Source organism: Propithecus coquereli, unplaced genomic scaffold, assembly GCF_000956105.1.
Source record: "Propithecus coquereli isolate 6110/MARCELLA unplaced genomic scaffold, Pcoq_1.0 Scaffold272, whole genome shotgun sequence".
In the NCBI taxonomy this organism is placed as follows: Eukaryota; Metazoa; Chordata; class Mammalia; order Primates; family Indriidae; genus Propithecus; species Propithecus coquereli.
In genome coordinates this window covers 447667-455290 of record NW_012148308.1, presented here as the reverse complement: position 1 = coordinate 455290, position 7624 = coordinate 447667, and positions in this window count along the sequence as shown.

Sequence of the window (7624 nt, the reverse complement as noted above, 5' to 3'; positions counted from 1 at the left end):
CCCTCAGAAGCTCATCAGGCCAGCTCCTGTCTGTAGAATTATGGAAGTCTGATAGCGTTCTCTCTTTTTGTCTTGTCTCCCTCCCTTTCAGTCCAAGCTGGCAGTGTTTCTGCTGATATACCATTTTCAAAAAGCCTTGTGGGTCTCCCATGTATGTCACAGAAGTCCATGCCATTAGAAAACAGGCTCCTTCACAGGTATTTCCTGGTTAAGTACACCTCTATTTTATCCCTGGCTTCTGCTGAGATGGTTGATTAGATCTTTGAGTCACACCTAACCTCTTCAGCAAGAGGTTGTCTAGACGACACATCCTTGGCCCTCTCTCTAGAGCATGCTTTTCCAACAATGAATTTCCTCATTTTAGCATCCTTCGCAATCTGGATAGGCCAAGAAACTCAAAGTCACAAGTTCTCGTTCCTTTTTGCTTAACAGTCCCTTCCTCAATTTATTTCTTTCAGCTCACATTTTACTGTGAGCAACAAGGAGAAATCAGGCCACACCTTTACACTCTGCTTGGAATTCTTCTCAATAAATATCTAAGTTCATTGCTTATAAGTTCTGCTTTCCACACAATAGTAGAACACAATTTCAGCCAAGTTTTCTGCCACTATACAACAAGGATCTCCTTTCCCCCAGTTTCCAATTACATGTTCTTCATTTCCTTCTGAGCAATCACCAGAAATGCCTTGGACATTCATATTTCTACCAACATTCTGTTCATAACTATATATATTATATATATATATTCTCTAAAATGATAGAAGCTTTCCCTTCCATGCTCCTAACTTCCTTCTGAGCCCTCTTAACATCAGCATCTTTAACATCCTTATTTTTTACCAACAGTCTGTTCAAGGCAATACAGGCTTTTTCTGTTATATATCTCCAAATCCTTCCAGCCTCTACCCATTACCCAATTCCAAAGCCACTTCCTCATTTTTAGGTATTTGTTACAGCAGCAGCCCATTCCTAATACAGAAATCTGTATTAGTTTCCTAGGGCTGCCATAACAAATTTCCACAAACCTGGTGCCTTAAAATCAGAAATTCATTCTCTCAGTTCTGGAGCCCGAAAGTCCGAAATCAAGGGCCACACTCTCTCTCTGAAGTCTCTAGGGGAGACTCCTTCCTTGTCTCTTCCAGCTTCCGGTGGCTCCAAGTGTTCCTTGGCTTGTGGCTGCATAACACCAGTCTCTGCTTCCATCTTCACATGGCCTTCTCCTTTCTGTGTGTCTCTCTGTGTGTTTCTTGAAAGGATACTTGTCATTGGAGTTAGGTCCCTCTTGGATAATCTCATCTTAATCACATCTTCAAAGACCCTTTGTCGAATAAGGTTACATTTATAGATTTTGGGTAATAGGATGTGCATACATCTTTTCAGGGCCACCATTCAACCTACCCCATTTCCTAATTTCCTGCAGGCCTTTACTCAAATATCACCTTCGAAGGAAGACATTCCCTGGCCACAGTATTTTAAAGGGCACCCTCTCCCCACTTTCCAGCTCTGCCTGTCCTCTTTCTCTGCTTGATTTTCTCTATAGCATTTACTACACCATGTGTAGTTTACTGATTTATTGATTTGTCTGTTTCCCTACTAGAATACAAGCTCCATGAAAACAGATGTTTGTGTTGTTTTCTGCTTTATTCCCAATGCACAAAGCAGTCCTGAGAACACAGAAGACACTCAGTAAAAAACAGGAAGCAAGGAATAAATGAATGATCACACTGAGCACCAAGTTCTGCATTAAATAGAAAGATATAAACAGTGCAGTAGGAGCACAGAGGAGGAAACAGGTCATTCTGTTTGGGGCCTTGCCTAGGTAGGCTTCACAAAGAGGGTGTATTTGTGCTGGGCTGGGTGGGAATGGGGAAGTCTGGGGATGCCCAGAGGCAGGAAGAGCAAGGCTGGGACCCAGAGAGTGACTAGGAGACCGTGGTGTGGGCTGGACAGTGGGGTGTGGAGAAGGAAGGAGAGAAAAGAGAAGGCATGGTGCAGGTGCGGCAGGGGCCTCTTTAGCCTGTCGGCTGGCAGTCTGCCACCTTGGCTGCTGTGACCCCCCCAATGGGGGAGAACATCCCGTGTCTGGGCCTCTCCCAATAGGAGACCCAGTTGTTTTTTTTTTTTTTTTTTTAGCCACAGACTCCCCGTGCCTGGCTAGAGTGAGTGCCGTGGCGTCAGCCTAGCTCACAGCAACCTCAAACTCCTGGGCTCAAGCGATCCTACTGCCTCAGCCTCCCGAGTAGCTGGGACTACAGGCATGCGCCACCATGCCCAGCTAATTTTTTCTATATAGTTTTTTAGTTTTATGATTAATTTCTTTCTATTTTTAGTAGAGACGGGGTCTCGCTCTTGCTCAGGCTGGTTTCCAACTCCTGAGCTCAAACAATCCGCCCGCCTCGGCCTCCCAGAGAGCTAGGATTACAGGCGTGAGCCACTGCGCCCGGCCAGGAGACCCAGTTTGATGATCGCCACCCCTCAAATGTGTGGGTGAGGGGAACCCCACAGTTATCGTCAATGACTGCATTTGTCAAGGTGCCTTGGTGCACTGGTCAGCCCTCTGTTGGCTGCAGGCAACAGAAACCCAACTCAAACTGACTTAAGCTTAAAAGGGCACTTATTGGCCCCGGTATCTGAACAGCGCCGAGGTAGATCTCACTTTAGGCGTGAGGGCATCCAGGGTTCAAACAGTGTTTCCATAATCGGTCTCCCTGCACTTCTGCCTGTCCCCTGCAGTGACTCTCAGGCAGCCCCTCCTCCAACACACATATACCTCGGATGGCAAGATGGCATCCAGCAGTTCTAGATGCGCATCAGAAAAAGAACGTCAGCAGGGACAACAAAAATCTGGAAATTACCTTTGCCGGGGCAGGTTACCTTCAATCACGTGATCATTTTGAACCAATCACAAGGACGAGCAGCATGGCATCTGATGATTGGCCAGGCCTGGATCATGTGACCAGTCCTGGCTCTGAGGGGTGGAGCCAACCACATCCCAACCACGTGGACTGAGAACCCTGTAATGGCTGCGACTGCTCCAAGGAGAATCAGAACGTTGGTGAGACAAGAAGGCTGGAGGGGTCGTGGAAAGGCACAGGCCAGAAACAGCCCCCATCGCTTGGCCTGTGGCTGATGTGAGATGAGCTGCTGGAGCACATTTCCCTGCACCAGCTGTGTCTCCTCGGCTCTGTTATTCACTCAAGAGGAGACAGTGCGGGAGACGCGACTTTAGGGTGTAGCCGATGCCGCCAGGCCCCTGCCTTTACCGGTCTGGGCATGCCGGCCCCACTTCCAAGTGCCAGCTCCTGCGTGTCTTTATGGAGGACACCCTGTAGCCGCAGGAGTGGGTGCTGCCCGCGCACACAGCAGGCTGGAGGTGCCAGGGAACGCACACCCTCAGAGCGGCCCTCAACGAGCGACTGCCGGGAGTTGGTACGTGATGCCCCAGCTCTCTGACGTGTACCTTCCACACCATCTCACCTCCCAGGACTGTCCAGTGGGGTTAAGCTCTGGCTACCCACCGTGGTAACTAGCTTGATAGCATGCCTTTTATTTTCCCTCTTCCCTTCCTTTATCGCGTTCCCAGCCCTGTACTGGTGTTTCTGGATCACCAACAATAGACGACAGTACTTTCTCTGGAATCCTTGTCTCTGGGAGAACCCAAACTAAAACCCAGGAGTAACCTGGAAGCTGCTTTAATCAATTTTCAAAAAGCAAATCGTTGGCAAACTCCTGTTGAGACACAAGGCAAGTATGTGTGATGGGGACCCAAAAAACGTTCCAAGCCTGGGGAGTGGCTGAGAAAAAAAATCTTTTTGGCTGCCTCTGTGGAGGGTGGTATAGAGGGGGAGAGATTTGAGAGGAGGGTGTCACCAGGGTAGGGGGAGAGGCTGCTGTGGCCCAGAACTAAAGGCAGAGGTTGTGTCATCCTGCACCCTGAGACCAAGGACACTAGAAAGGAGCGTTGGCAGATGAAAACATTTGATCACTTGCAGGGATGGCATGTGGGAAACAGGCACTCTGGCACACGGGTGGTGGCAGAGGAAAATGCGGGGGACCTCTATGGGGACAATTTGGTAATTTGGAAACGCACATATCCTTTGATCCAGAATTTCACTTTTAGGAATTTATCCCACAGATATTTGTACTTGCACACGGATGCTAGGAAGTAGCATATTGCCCGAATATATGGCAATCTTCTATTTCCTGAAGAGAAGATCAAAACCAACATCACATCCATTAGGGTGGCTACTATCAGAAAAAAAAGAACAGAAAATCACAAGGATTTGTGGAGAAATTGAAACCCTTGTGCACTGTTGGTGGGAACGTAAGATGGTACAGTCTCTATGGAAAACAGTATGGCAATTCCTCACAAAAACGAAGCATGGAGTTACATATGATCCAGCAGTTTCACTCCTGGGTGAAAAGAATTGAAAGCAGGGACTCAAAGAAATATTTGTACACCAATGTTCATAGTAGCATTATTCACAATAGCCACAGGTGGAAGCAAACTAGTATCCACTGATGGGTGAATGTATAAACAGAATGTGGTATATCCATACAATGGAATATTATTCAGCCTTCAAAAGGTAGGAAATTTTTTTCTTTTTTTGAAACAGAGTCTTGCTCTGGCACCCCAGCTAGGTGTGCAGTGGTGTCATCATAGCTCACTGCAACCTCAAACTCCTAGACTCAAGCAATCCTCCTGCCTCAACCTCCCGAGTAGCTGGGACTCCAGGTGCCCGCCACCACGCCTCGCTAATTTTTTCTATTTTTAGTAGAGATGGTGTCTGGCTCTTGTTCAGGCTGGTTCAAACTCCTGACCTCAAGCAATCCTCCTTCCTCGGCCTCCCAGAGTGCTAGGATTACAGGTGTGAGAGGAAGGAAATTCCGACACATGCTGCAACACACATGAACCATGAGGACATTATGCTAAGTGAAATAATCCAGTCACAAAAAGACAAATACTGTATGATTCCACTTATACGGGGCACATAGAGTAGTTACATTCACAGAGATAGGAGGTAGAATGGTGGTTGCCAGGGGGTGGGTGAGGGGAAATAGGGAGTTATTGATTAATGGGTAAAGAGTTTCAGTTTTGCAAAGTAAAAAGTGTTCTGGAGATGGATGTTGGTGATGGATGTTGTTGCACAACAATGTGAACATACTCAATACCACTGAACTGTACACTTAAAATGGCTAAAACAGTGAATTGTATGTTATGTGCATTTTACCGCAGTTTAAAATAATGAAAAACAAAGACAAACAAAACCAGCACCACATTTGTGGGTCAGCTTAGATCTATAGCTTTTAGGTATGTAGGTTAAATAGTCAAATATTTAATGTATTAATTTAGGTTCACATATATTTTAAAATCACCTATCAGGTAAAACAATGCATCACTTCAGAAATGTAGCTTTGTCCCTCTGTCATATCCCATCAAACAATTATGTTCTACTCCTCTTTGTACTACTCTTCTGCACACGCATCTCTGTCTTCTTTTCGTCACTGTCACGGTGATCACTCTCTGAGCGTCTCCCCAGCTTTCCCTGTGTTACTGCAATCTAAGTATTTGCAAAGTGTACCAATCACAATTATTTATTTACAGAATATTAGGTCCTGCAGGTATATTTCATCTCTTTATATACATACAGAAAGACATACCATTTGATGCATTTTCAGAGACAGAAACCATCCATTTAACCAGCACCCAGGTGAAGAGCCAGAACCTGCCCCCTGGTCACTATCCCCCACCCCAGGGGGAAACATAAAATATCTTGACTTCTAACATCAGCACTTGGTTTGGCTTCTTGTTTTTGTCCCCCACTCTTGACTTCATTTCTTTACTTGTAATATAGAAGTCTATATTTAGAAAGTTGCCATTTTAACTATTTTTAAGAGTGAATTCAGCGGCATTAATTTCATTCACAACGTTGCGCAACCATCACCACTATCTATTTCCAAAATGCTTTTTTTATCACCCCCAAAAAAGACTCTTTAACCGTACATAAAGCAATAACTCCTTATTTCCCCATCACTCCAGCCCCTGGTAACCTCTAATCTATTTTCTATCTCCATAAATTTGCCTATTCTAGATCATTCATACAATATTTGTCCTTTTGGGTCTGGCTTATTTCACTCAGCATAATGGTTTCAAGGTTCAGCCATGTCGTAGCATGTGTCAGAACTTCATCTCTTGTATGGCGGAATGATATTCCATTGTATAGATAAATTGCATTTTGTTTATCCATTCTTCTGTCGGTGCCCACCTTTTGGGTTGTTTCCACCTTTTGGCTAGTTCAGCCTGCTTTGGAACTAGAAATAAATGGATTCATACAGCCTATACTCCTTTATATCTGGCTTTCTTTGCTCACGTCTATGAGATTCTTACATGCCATTACATGTAGTTATAGTTTGTTCATTTTCAATGCTGTAAAGTATTCCTTTGTATGCATATTCCACAATTTATTTATCCATTTATTTATAGTCTTTGGCTATTACAAACAGTACCGCTATGAATATTCTTACATTGCCTTTTCATGAATGTATGTAAGCATTTTTTAGAGTATATATCTAGGAGCGAAGCTTCCAGGTCACAGAGCGTGCACACGCTTAGCCTTCACAGATGATGCCAAACTGTTTTCCAAAGTTGTGCAATTTGTATTCCCATCAACAGTGTATGAGAATTCTGGTTGCATGACTTCTTGTCAATGGTTACTATTGTCTTTCTTTTTCATTTTAGTCTCTCGGTAGGTAGGTTGTTGTCTTAATTTGCATTTCCCTGATAGCTAATGAAGTTGAGCATATTTTCATATGGTTTGTTTGTTTGTTTTTAGAGGCAAGGTCTCTCTATATTGCCCAGGCTGTTCTCGAACTCTTGGGCTCAAGCAATCCTCCAGCCTCCAGCCTCCCAAGTAGCTGAGACTACAGGTGTGCGCCACTGCACCCGGCTTGTTTTCATATGTTTATTGGTCACTGGGATATCCTTTTAAAATGAAATGTTGGCCAAGTCTTTTATCCATTTTTTTCCTTGGGTCATGTGGTTTTTTTCCTTATTGTTTTGTAGGAGTTCTTTATATATTTTGGATGTGAGACTTTTTTGAACATATGGATTGCAAGTGTCTTCTCCCACCCTGTGGCGTTCTTTTCATTCTCTTAATGGTGCCTGATGAATGGAAGCTCTTAATTTTAAAGCATCGCTTTCCAAAGTAATCTTTAAAGGGTTTGTTTACAGTGTTACTTAACACTTGCAACTGTGAAGTCACATCCCCAGGAAAAATTACTAAATCTGTGCTAAATATCTTTGCCTCCTTCCCCCCACCCTTCCAACTAACTCTCTTGGGTTACCGCCATAAACATCCAAAATTAGAATTCTCTGAGGTCATTTCAGGCTATTGTATCTTCCTCAAATAGTACTTCCTTGTTTAAAATAAAGGAATCAAGCCCAGCGAGGTGGCTCAGGCCTGTAATCCCAGCACCCTGGGAGGCTGGAGCGGCAGGACCCCTTGAGGTCAGGAGTTTGAGACCAGCCTGAGCGAGAGCGAGACACTGTCTCTATTAAAAATAGAAAAAATTGACCAGGAGTGGTGGTACACACCTGTAGTCCCAGCTACTCAATTCGGGAGGCTGA